The sequence below is a fragment of the Capsicum annuum genome, chromosome 1, assembly GCF_002878395.1.
Source record: "Capsicum annuum cultivar UCD-10X-F1 chromosome 1, UCD10Xv1.1, whole genome shotgun sequence".
Classification (NCBI taxonomy): Eukaryota; Viridiplantae; Streptophyta; class Magnoliopsida; order Solanales; family Solanaceae; genus Capsicum; species Capsicum annuum.
The window spans coordinates 215,884,269-215,892,984 of record NC_061111.1 but is presented as its reverse complement, the minus strand read 5'-3'; positions in this window follow the sequence as shown (position 1 = coordinate 215,892,984).

Here is an 8,716-nt window from a genome sequence, read left to right as displayed (position 1 = left end):
CACAAAAGCTAAACAACATGATAACTCAAAGTTAGCTTGAAACAATGTAATCAACAAGGTCATCCTCCCCGATAAAATTTTACACTCTGGAAATGGAAAATTGTGAATTAAAGATGGGAATTTTAATAGTCATAATACATAAACGTGACTTTTAACATAGCCTCAAATAACATTTATGTATTTCAACTTTGGATGTACACAAGTAGCCACTTAAACTATCATAAAGTTAAACAAGTAACATACGCATTCTACGTGACAAAGTTCACATGATTTGACATATAGTACGTGTGCATCTAATGCAATTTATCATATAGTACACATATCTACTTGTTCAGATTTATGATATTCCCTTCATTCTATTTCATGTGACACCTTCATTCTATTTTATGTGACACCTTTTCTTTTGTTGTATGTCCTTAAGAGAATATCACCTAATTTTAAAATAATTTTAACTTTATAAATTTCAATATCACTCTTAATGAAATGATTTACAACCACACAAATATCTGCTCATTGTTTTAGACTGAAGTTTCAAAAGTCTTCATTTTTTCTTACATATCATGTTAAGTCAAATGGTATCACATAAAATAAGACCAAGGAACAGTTTAAGTGCATGAATGTAAGTTGAGATCAAGTTAAACAACACGCTTATGTATTACACACTTTATTTCTAAATAAGTATATGTTTTGGGTTTGACACATCCCTTAATAAACGAGAAAATTTGTCTATTAAGCTTCTTCAAATTTTCAATTAGCAAAATGACTTACCTTTTTCAAGTTTTCAATTAGCAAAATGGCCTACTTCTATTTTCTCATTTGTCGGATTGATAATCGATCTGTCTATATATAAGTCGGATCGATAATCGTTCTATCGGATTAATAATCGATCTGCCTATATATCTGTCGGACAGATAATAGACCTGTCTTAAAAATGGGTTATCTCTCTATATAAAAAAACTTATGGTCCATTTAATTAAAAAATAGACTTAAAAGGTCTATTTAAGAAAGAGTCCCTAAATAAACTAATAACTCTTAGAAAATAAAATATAATTTTATCATATTACGTCTAAATAAAGTTTACGCCTCTTTCCAAGTTAGACATTGATTAATTTAAAATAAAGAGTTAGACGTTAATGGTAAAAGAACATATTAGTAATATTATTATCAAAATAATCTTGAAGGGCTTAAACATGCACTTATTTAAGAATAAGCTAAAAAGACAAAATATGTACTTATTTAACTAAAAACATTCACTTATTTAAAAATAATGGGAGTATGTCATTTGAATAAACTAGAGGAGCATGGCCCGTGTCAGCACGGGCCCAACATTAAGATATTTATTTGTCTTTTCAATCTTGATATATTTAAATAAAAAATTTTAATAAAAGAATTGCATATGTTTTCTAGGATTCATCCACAATCTAGCATAGGTTCAACATATGTTATTTTAATATGTATTTAGATAATTTAAGTTGTTAACTATTGTAATTTATAATATTTTTATGTCATTTTAAAATTAATATACGTTACTTTTCTTGTCCAAATTTTTGTGGCATTGATAGTCAATTATATTTTAAAAATAATTTAAGTTTTTAATTATTGTGATTTATAATACTTTTTTTCTATTCCAATTTCAGTGACACTAATATAATTTCAAGAGTCGACCAAATATTTTATATCTTTTAGATTTTTTAAGTTGTTAATTATTGTGATTTCTAGTATTTTTCATGTAATTTTTTAAAAATATATAGCATATTAAATTATTTTTAGATATTTTAAGTTGTTAACTACTGTAATTTATAATACTTTTTATGTAATTTTTGAATAATATATGTTACTCTCCTTGTCCAGAATTTTGTGTCGACGATAGACAATTATATTTTTTAAATAATTTAAATTTTTTATCATTGTGATTCATAATATTTTTTCTATTTCAACTTATGTGGCGCAATGCTTAAATGACCATAATAATTAATTAGGGGTGATATGGTAAAATTACGACTGAAGCAGCGAAGCATAAATGTCTTAAATGACTTACAACAACTAATTAGAAGTGACATAGCAAAATTACTTGTCATGCCTCAACTCCTATTGGGGCGGATAGGCACCCGTAGTCGTAAAGGCCCGAGAGAACCAATTCATAACCTTGTACTTCTCATGCATGTAATTATGAGAACCAAAGGTTCTAACCAACATAATATTATGTATCGATGAGAATAATTACATAGGCAAGCACAAACTTATATATATAACACTAGGCCATTGAGGCAACCGCGTCTAAAGACAAACACTACCATAACTTTACATTAGTCTACAAAGCCTCTAAAAGAAACATATACTTAGTTAGGGTTGGGACAAACCCCCGCCCTACTCTTAACCTTCTGCACAATACCAAAATATATGGAACAGACTCGGAAAGCCCCGAATCACCCTGGAGCTCACCAATAGTCACCGAATAGTTGTGCTCCTACTAATGAGGCATATGAACTGAAGTACCTGTGCCTGCAGCATGAAATACAGGTCCCCCGTGAGGGACGTCAGTACGAAAATATGTACTGAGTATGCAAGGTAGAAAGTAACAACACATGATACAAAAACTCAATAGAAATCAGATATAGGTAGTACTAGTAGACCACCTTTATATATACTTGTGAGAATACATACATTACGTTCCTTTCTTTATTTTTACCTTCTTACTTCATAATCTTTGTAAGCCATATATCATGCAAATGACCAGTTGATCAGTGGTAAATAGATAAATTAGGATCGGCCCATGCTAGGCTTATGCCCCTGAGTTGCCACCTACATATAAAGATTGGGATCGGCCCATGCTAGGTTTATGCCCCTGAGCTGCCACCCATATATAAAGGTATCGAGATCGGCCCATGCTAAGCTTATGCCCCTGAGTTGTGTCTCGTTTTACAGATTTATGTTACTTAGTTTATTTAGCCTTTGAGATTGTTACTTTGGTGGTCATAACATTATGGTACCTTGAAATAATAAACTGTCACTAAGAGATATGTAAATAGGCACTTAATGCAACAAAAATGAGGTAGAATGCTGTTGGCACACTAATGAAGCGTTTAGGATATTAAAATAACGCATGGGTCTTAATTGAGTAAATGGAAAACTTCTGAAATTTTCAAATGAAGATAGATGTGCAGGTTTAATAATAAACACGTATTGAGGTGTTTTGATATGTTAAAGAGTAGGAACAAGGTCGTTGGCTTCTTGGTATATAATACGCTGCTATTATGTGTTACTTGTTACAGGACAACCTTGGAAACTTACTTGGTGGAACAAATGTTCGATTTCATGCCAAAGAGTACAAAATGGAGTTTGCTAACATACCTGGTTATATAGCTCTGAAACTAACCCGACTTGACTTCCCGCCTTTTATATTACTCATCTACAATAGAATATATGGTAAACTAGTATTAGCAACCAACCAACACATTTAGGCTACTTACTTCACCAAAACAGTAACCGGGCAGTAAACACGTAATCTGTCAATCAAGGGCGTTATCTTAACCCTTTTCTCCTCCAATTACACCCACATACCATACATGTCCTTATAAGATCACCAGAACCACCTCAGCTTCATTACAACCTCCAAACAACACACAAAAACATATTGGGCAGTAAACAAGGGCAACAATTAGTTCGGTTGTATACCACCACACCTTTCTTTTATATTTCATTACAAACTAATCACACCCTTCTCCAACATCAACATGGAAGCCCATAACATAAACATACAAAACAGTCCCAAATCACTCTTATTATAGCAACCCATTATTGAACTCATCATCTCTTGAGTTCTCAATAATAACACATCCATAACTCTCTTTCAAATTCATATACAAAGAGAACAAAATGGAGCAGACACCTTACATCAATTCTGTAACTTATTTCTTTAATTGAACTCTTCAAGAACTTGAACTTTCCTTCATACTTTAAACCAAAGAAAAAAAGAGAAGTTCTTTAATATCAAAGAAAAGTGAGCAGATTGCTTGTTCTATATTCTGCCATATATTTATAATTAAGCACTTATAACATCGTTTCATAATCTTCCATGAGATAATTAAACAAAAACTAAAGGGTTTTCACTTACCTTAGGCTGCAAAAGTGAGGGTTTCTTTAAGAACCCTAAAAGGAGTTTTAGGGTTGCTGTTCTTAACCTTTGTTAAGAAAGAGAGAAAACTGAAGTTTAAAAGGGTGAAATTGTGTTTAAAATAAATAAAGTTGCCAGCAATATTGAGCTTATATTGGGCCCTCTAGAACCTTTCTTATTGACCTCATTTTCAGCCACAAATTAGTCCAAGTAGGTGATGCACCTACTTAAGGGTCCAAGCTGCTGAAACTTCAAAGTAGGTGATGCACCTACTTGCTTAATTTCTTGTTGGGGTCAATTATATTTGGGCCTTGGCAGATTGTGTGTGTTGGGTCAGATACCCATTTTCTTTCTCTTCTATTTAATTTGGGCCCAAATGAGTACATTACATTGCCTAAATCTGTTCCATAGTAATATGTCCATTAATTTGGTCCAAATAGCTCAAGTAGGTGACTCACCTACTAGCTTAATTAAGTCCAGCAAGCACCTTAATATTTTGTTCAATTTTCAGCTCCTAATCCCTTTAATCTAACATTCAACTTATATACACTTGGTCACTTTAAACTTCAGATCCAAATACTAGCTTAAGATCCCAAGTTTAAATAGTTGTATCGACTTAACTTGGTCGCATCACATAGAACTGCACGGGCAGCATCTATAATCCTATCTACTCCATTAACACTTGCATAACAATCTCATCTGTTACCATACTACAAGGTTAAAAAAGGTTCCATACAATTAGAACAAGTACAAGCAAAATACGGGATGTTACATTACTATAAAAAATACTTGTGAAAAAATTAAGTGGACCTCATATAAGACGTCAAGTTAATTTAAAACATCAAGAGTTAATTTATCATTTTTATATCTATTTTATTTTTATTAAATATTATTAATATTTTAATACTTAAATGACTTATAATAATTAATTAAGGGTGATATTTAGTAAAACTATGGTTGAAGCAGCTGCAGCAGACATGTCATAAACGTCTGTTTTATTTTTTTATTAAATATTATTAATTTTTAATATATAAATAACTTATAATAATTAATTAGGAGTGATATAATAAAATCACGATTGAAGCAACTTAATCAGACATGTCATCAATGTTTATTTTATATTTTTTAATTAAATATTATTTATTTTTTAATACTTAAATAAATTATATTAATTAATTATAGGTGATATAGTAAAATTATGGATTCAATATTATTAATTTTTCAATACATAAGTGACTTATAATAATTAATTACAGGTGATACATTAAAATCACGATTGAAGCAACTGAAGCAGAAATCAATCAACTTTTTAAATTTTTTTATTAATTATTGTTATTTACAGTACTTTTTATTTCATTTTCAAATAATATATGTTGTTTTATATCTTCTTCTGTCTCGTCCCAATTTATGTGGCACTAATATAATTTTGATAGCCAATCAAATATTTTATGTTGACATATCATTTTGTTATTCTTAATTTTCTAATACATAAATGACTTATAATAAGGGGTAATATAGTAAAATCATCGTTTGAAAGACGACAATTTAATTTAAAACATCAATAGTTAATTTCGCATTTTATGTCTATTTTATTTTTTATTAAATATTATTTATTTTCTTAATACCTAGATGACTCATAATAATTAATTAAGAGCAATTGATTATGCTATTACTATAAAAATTAATATAATTTTATCATATCCAATAGTAATCATTGATAACTCACTGCAGTAGTATATTAATTAAGTACGGCATGCTATATTTTGCATATGCAAAATATGATATTATTAAAAATTATTGGATAGTGCATTATATTTATCTTTCACAATAATAAAATTTTACTATATATTTTTCTTTATTTCTTTTTAACTTGATACATATTGACCCAACACAAATTCTAAGAAAATATTCATTAGAAATTTATTTTATTAAATTAAATTTATTAATTTTATACTTTAAAAATTTAAAGTTAAGTTTAAATATTAGTATGTCTATATAATAAAAAAATTATTTTAAAATTTAAATTTACTAAAATAAATAAATAAAAAGATTAATTTTCTATATAAAAGTCAATTAAAATAATAAAATTGATTTACTTTAAATATTTAGTGGCAATTAATTAAGATAATTTTTTATTTTGTCATGATTTATGCGGCACCGATAAAATTTTGAAAGTTAAATAGAACTTTTATCTATTTTTAAAAAAATAATTTTTAACTTGTTAATTATTGTAATTTATAATAATTTTTACGTAATTATCAAATAATATATTTACTCCTTGTGTCCCAATTTATGTGGCTTCGATACAATTTTGAGAGTCAATTAAAATTTTTATATATCTTTTAAATATTTTAAGTTGTTCATTATTATTATTTGCAGTACTTTTTCTTTTATCTCAATTTATGTGGCATTGCTAAAATAATGAGAGTCAATAAAATTTCTACATGTCTTTTAAATATTTTAAGTTATTAATTATTGTGATTTGTGGTAACAAATTAGTTTTGAACATGATAGCCAATTAAATAAATAAAAAAAATTTACTTCCAATATTCAGTTATAGTTAATTAATATAAATTAATAGAATATATTAAATATTTAAAACATTAAGATGAAACAATGGAATCATTATATATTTTATATATTGGGGCATGGTATGTAATTAAGTGGAAGTAGGTGAGTTTTTTGATAATTACATCAGGGGTCGAAACTACCTCTTCTATATAATAAAAAAGAAAAGAAAAACAAATGTCATTCATCAAGAATACACATTTAGAATGCAATAGTTCCAATGAACTTTTCTCATGAAATTTTAGAAACGTCAAGAAGCAAAAATAACAAAGTGAATTCTTACAAAGTTTTAATTCATTTTAAAGAGGATGTGGAGAAGAGCGAATAAATAAACGGAATCTAGCAATTTTTCAGACAAAGAGGGAGAAATGGAAAACTTAGTGGAAACGATAAGCAACACAGGCAATGAAGAGTAAGTGGAGAAAACTGAAGGAAAGGTGTCTTTTAAGTCTTGAATGAAGAATTGGTGACATTGACCAATTTAAAGGGTCAAACATAATTAAAAAACTTAATTAAGTTAATTGTAGACTTGATTAATATTTTCTAAACTTTTTAATCTTTTCAAAAATACAAATTAACCCACACCTACAAAAATTCCTCCCTCTGCAAATCAATCTCTCTCTCTTCTCTCTTTCTCTCGATAGTTTCTCTCTCTAACTTCTCCCAACCAACAACTTTTCAAATTTCTTCCTTCAATCTTGTGCAACTTCAACCACTGGCAACAAATAGTTTTGAGTTCTTGCCCATTCCTTTTTTACTTTCAACCGTCAGTCGACGTGGCAACATTCTCTAGGGACAACAACTTCTAGTTGTTCATCGTTTCTTTTCGATTTTCACAAGTGAAAAATTACGGCTTTTAAGTTATGACGAAAATAAGGAACTTGATTTGTTGGTGTTTGTTATTTTTTTATGTTTTTTTTTATTTTTTAATATTTGTTATTTTTTAGTTGAATTTCTCATCTGAATGTATCTGCTACTGTTGCTTTTTAATAATGGATAAAACATGTAACATGAATCTAACAAATGAGTATTTATTGCAACATATATGACTAATCTGTTGCACAGATTAGTAATATGTTGCAACATATATGACTAATCTGTTGCAACATATATGACTAATTTGTTGTAACAAATGATTAATCTGTTGCAACATATATGACTAATTTGTTACAACAAATGAGTAATCTGTTGCAACAAATGAGTAATCTATTGCAATATATATGACTAATATGTTTCAACAGATTACTCATCCGTTGGATTCGTTTTATAGTGTTGTAATATGAATCCAACATATGGGTTATCTGTAGCAACAGATTAGTCATATATTTCAACAGATTCTTCATTTGTTGCAATAAATAACTCATATGTTGGATTCATGTTGCAGGTTCTATCTATTATAGCAGTAACAGATACACCAAATAAGAAATTCAAAAAAAAATTATAATTTTACTTACAAAATAAGCTATGAAGTAATGTCCAAGTGGTATACGAACAAAATTTGACCTAAATTTTTTTAAAAAATTTTAAACAGGGGCACAACGAATAAGTAAAACACATGAAAAATTTCATGAAACAGGTAAAGAAGACAAAAATAATATACCATACATCAAATGCAAAAGGATCAGGGGGACAAACATTTGAGTTCTCCTAAAAACGTTTAAGTTTCCTAATATTTTAATTGCTTTCTAATAGTTGACCCATCTGTTACAATAGATTTTCTATCTGTTTGATAATTCCAATAGATGAACCATCTGATGCAACATGTTAGTCATCTGTTGATTCAAATTAAGCAATTATTAGTAATAGCTAAATTGATTTAGCTAAAATTAAAGATGTCTCTACGACAATGGGACAAACATTTGTGTTCTCCTAAAAATATTTGAGTTCCCTAGTATTTTAATTATTTTCCAACAGATTATCTATTTGTTGCAACAAGTTAGTCATCTATTGCAACAGATGTTTATAACAGCTTAGTCATTTGTTTATTCAAATCAAGTAATTATTAATAATAACTAAATTAATTTAATTAAAATT